Genomic DNA, 5,206 nt, shown 5'->3' with positions numbered 1-5,206 from the left:
TCCCCTCTTTAAGTCACTTGGATTGCATAATGATCAAGTCACATAAAGACATAATATGAACTGCTTTATTATTATTCTCAGTGATTGTTCATAAATGTGTATATATACAGTATATGTGTATGACTCTATCACAATGTTGCTGCCATGGTAACAGCTTCCATACCACATGTTGTGCTGCTTCTGCATTGTGTTAAAGCAGTAAATGCAGGTGCGATCATTCTGAATTAGGGCAGTTTGCCCGATGGCTGACTGGACTGTGTTCTGCATGCACTAAACGGATCAATACAGCACCTCATTACATGGCCCAATAACACAGACAGATCACACAACAAGTACAGGTAACGTATAGCATGCATAGCTCTATACTGTAAATTGTTAAAGGGCACATATTTCATCAAAAAACAATGTTATTTTGTGTATTTGGTATAATACAATGTGTTTGCGTGGTTTATGGTTAAAAAACAAATTTTCCACATACCGTATATTTTTGTAGCTCCTGATATTCCTGGCTTCCTGAAACACACAGATTTTGTACAAGGCTCATTGTTCTGAAAAGCGTTGTGTCAATGATTGGCCAGCTAACCTGTACGTTGTGATTGGTCGGCTGGAAATGTAACGCTCCTTCCTTACCATGTTTGAAAGATTCCCTCACAGTGCAATGCTAACAGGAGTCCAAAGCAGGAGAAATTATGATAATGTTGGTCTTGTCAACAGGCCCAGAAAGTAAACTGTTGCCTATAATCTGTGTGTTTGTTGTTCAAGAAAAGGTGCTCTTTAAATCTTTTGACTAGTAATTTTAGCTTGTGGTTTTTTATAATCACTTTTGTAACAGCAACAGAGGATTAAAGTACTTTGTATAGCGTAGTATAGAGTAGTAGTATATACAGGGCCAAAGTGAGACTCATTTTCAGCTCTAGAGCTTAATGCCTAACCGTGGGTTCACACCAGCCACGTCAAAGTTCACATTTTTCACCACCTGTATTTCCTGCGGCAACGCTTAATTTGTGCCATTCGTGCAAACTAGATGCATCTACTGCGCCACGCTAAACGTCTCATTCGTGCTGCGAGACCTCCAGACGCGCGTCAACGCGTCTTTACATTGAAACATTTACATTACATTTACAGTACATTACATTTACATTACATTGAAATCACTCCTGCTTGACGCCTCTACAGCGGCTGATCTGAACGCAGCATTACTGTGGTTTCACACCAGCCGCATTTGAGGCGTAAAATTCACGCCACCGCGTCTAGTGTGCCGCTTGAACATTTTGAGATGCGCATGAAATTATAGTCATCAAGACATTCAAGCGGAAATTCGCGTCATGGGAGAGGCTTCAGCGACGCTCGCTTCCTGTAATCACGTCTCTACTAGAGCAAGCTCCTAATTGGTTAACGTAGCATGTTTTTCCGCCAAATCAAAATTTTTCAACTCGCGCGTTTGCCGTGGCAACGCTTAATTTTGACTTAACATTGAAATCACTCGCCGTTGACGCCTCTACCGCCGCTGGTCTGAACGCAGCATTAGACCGTCCCACTTTAGTTCACGACTGACTATATTCAAATAATAAAATTAAATCCTCAGTACACTGTAAACATTTCCTGTAGTAATTACAGTATTACTGGCAGCTGTTTGCCAGTAACTTACTGTAGATTTTAATTTATGTTATTTACTGGCAACAGTTTGTTCAAAATCTGAAAGAAAATAGAAAAAGGTTGATGAGGATTTCTCGTTCCCAGAATGCTTAGCAGCAAGCTTACTCAAATATAGATGTGTATGTCGTGTTCCATGCGTTTAAGATGTTAATGGATCCTAATGCAAGAATTCTTCCAATAAGTGGTCGGGACACAATTAACTTGGAAATCTCCCACTCGCAAATTACCTCACTGGGTTTGGATAATATTGTGAGTTTTGGCAGCATAGGGAATGCAACCTTTAAGCCGGTAGCATGACAACATTGGCCCTCATGCCCCAAAAAACCCCCTGAGTGTCTCACCTGGAGTTCTCACGGCCCTCCCGGAGGCCAATCCGGGCCTGTACAGTACTATATGTGACCATACGTATGAAATCTAGACTAGAGTCTCATAACCTATAAGATTAGGATCATAAGAGTTTGATTTTTAACTCATTGATTTCAATCTTTGATATTACTGTACTCAGTTAATATTAAAGATATCAAGGTTATATTTTGTACAGAATGTTATCTACATTATGTAGGATAATTTTATGTAGAAAACCGTAAATCACTCAAATTACTTTAGCTGGGTTTTCACAGTCTGGGTCACATATAAAGTACGTAATAGTTTTTTTTTTTTTAAGTACTGTTGGCACTGAATTCCTTCAACTTAAGCACATTTTCAAGAAAAACACATTACTTTTCCTGGCAGCACTACGAGACCGTTAAGGGTTTTATACTTGCAATATATTTGAGACCACAACAGCACAGTTCCACTTACCGAACAAACTGTACACTTCAGTAAATAAACATCATCAGCAATATATTTCATATCAGGTGCTAATAAAAAATCCCCCCCTCACCCTGTTTTCACAAATAGTTCCGACTAAGTATTCTTTCTCTCTCTTTCTCAGAATACATGCGTCCCCAGAAGGGCCATTAAGATGTTTACGCTGTCTGTTCTGGGAGGTTTGGAAAGACAGCAAACCTATAATTCTATCAATTTCTATCAAGGACAGAACACAAGTACAGGCCAGCTGCCTGAGAAAAGACATCAGAGTCATTCACAAGTTTTTTTTTAAGATGTCAAAATAAAATCTTTGGTGTCCCAGAGTACCTATGTGAAGTTTTAGCTCAAAATTACCCACAGATAATTTATTATAACACATTAAAATTGCCACTTTGTACTTGTGAGCAAAAATTTGCTTTTTGGGTGTGTCCTTTTAAATGCAAATTAGTTGATCTCTGCACTAAATGGCAGTGCCGTGATTGGATAGTGCAGATTAAGGGGCAATTTTATCCCCTTCTGACCTCAATGGGAAGCAAAATTTCAATGACCTATTTTTTCACATGCTTGCAGAGAATGGTTTACCAAAACTAAGTTACTGGGTTGATCTTTTTCACATTTTCTAGCTTGATAGAAGCACTGTGGACCCAATCATAGCACTTAAACAAGAAAAAAATCTGATTTTCATAATATGACCTCTTACCAAAAACAATCTCTATATATTTTTTTATATCTAAGAACAGGTCCTTTTGGCTTGTAATAAGTAGTATTCATAGGCCTCTCTTTTGATAGGCCTGCTGTTTTATGAGTGAAATACACAGTTGAAAAAACATTAGTAAGTACACTACATGTTAGTTTAAATGTTGGAACCTGAATTCTTACCAGCCGCATTGGTGCTGCTGCCCATGTTTACGAATAAGAACCAGAGGACACTGGAATTTATCTGTTGTAAATTGTACCTGTAATTGGCTCCAGGGAAGCAAATTACACACCTCAGCAACTAATGGAAACACACTGAAGAGCACACGGTGAGACTGGATGAGGAAACCAAAGCATGCTTTGCGGAAATTAAATTGAATAGATATCATCCTTGTGGCTTTTCTCTTTTGGCTTTGTGAAACATTAACAGGTGCATCGCAGTTGCATCTTCCAAAACATGGAGGATGCCTTTATACTGTATAAGCTAATAAGATGGTATATCACAGTATATCAGTGTGGAAGAGCTGCTAATACTCATTAAATCACATAAATATGCCAAAATACAAGAACCTGCGGCATTTATTCTTTATAAGAAACAATGAGTTTGTTTCAGTGTACTTCGATGTTTTATAAACCGTTTGGATGGAGCAACTACAGGGGAATAATAGGTTAAAACCACTTCATTATTGTCTACATTATCTCTTAGAAACAATTTACTGCGTTCTAAGAATACTTAATAGTCCCTCTGTATATTAATGACTCAATTATTCTACAATTAGCTTAAGTAAAACAGTGATTCATTTAAATAAGATGTAGTCAATATCATGGAGGTTAAAAGCTTAAAACCCAGGGATAATTTTGTGCAAAATAGCGGAAGAGTAAAGATACAGATTTGCCATCTTCCATATGTTAATAATTTGTTCTTTCTGGTATTACATATTTATTACATGGCTCGTTGAAAAGCTTGATTCTGATTGGCCAGTCATGACTTTGCATGTTTGTCATTTCCAGATAACAACTGCTAAAAACTAATAACAAATGGTAATCCAGATGCTGCAAATCATTTTGAGAGGTACAGTTTAATATTACACAAAACTGAAATTTAACCCTTTAACTGCCACACCAAGAAAAAGGAATTTGAAAAATGTTTTGTTTGCATTTCTCATCTCCTTATGTCGCTAGTTAACACACTCAATGTATTTTTTTAACACATCCCATCATTTTTTCAAACACATATTATGGAAATTAGAATATATGAACTATAATACTAATTTTTAAAAAACATAATCAAAATAAATGTTTTTTATATTAAAATCTTCTTTATTTATTTAAATATAAAATATAAAAATATTTCAGGTTTTCATTTTAACACAAGAAATGAAATATTTTCATTTTTTTGCTATAAAAATAACTAAAAGTAACAAAAATAAGAACTTTCTGCATTAAAACCTAAAATAAGAGAAGGCAAAATATAGTAATGAGATGGAAGTGCAACAGGATTTTTTTCTTTTTTTACATAAATTAACATTTCTTTGTAAACCAGCAATGCCCTGTAGAGTAAGCCAACATTAGAAACAATCCTTCAAAGAATTTAAAATATAATTTAAGAAGTAATTTCTGATTAAAATCTAATTTCCATACATTCAATAAGAAATAACAATGTCATATTCATTGATCAGAAATTTGTATTTCACAGCAAATAGTACATTGTGACTGCAGAAATGGATGATCTGAAAACATTACCTTAGCTTTTCATAAAGTGACAAATCAACCATTTGGTTGAGCATGTTTTTGAAAAATTATTAAAAACATACGAAAGTTTTTCATGGCACCAAGTAACATCATTTCGTAAAGTTAGGGCTCTTACAGTGTAATATGTAAAAAAAAAAATGCTTTCCTTTGCTCAACCATTTGGTCGAGCAGGCAGTTATGTATATTTAACATTAAATTTACAAATTATTAAACCAAATTGTGTGTTTGTAACATTTGAACCTCTCGTCTTATCTTAAAACTGAAATTAAATGGGTTTTTCATGTGGAAGGTC

This window comes from Paramisgurnus dabryanus, chromosome 7 (genome assembly GCF_030506205.2).
Source record: "Paramisgurnus dabryanus chromosome 7, PD_genome_1.1, whole genome shotgun sequence".
Classification (NCBI taxonomy): Eukaryota; Metazoa; Chordata; class Actinopteri; order Cypriniformes; family Cobitidae; genus Paramisgurnus; species Paramisgurnus dabryanus.
This window is presented reverse-complemented; position numbering follows the sequence as displayed.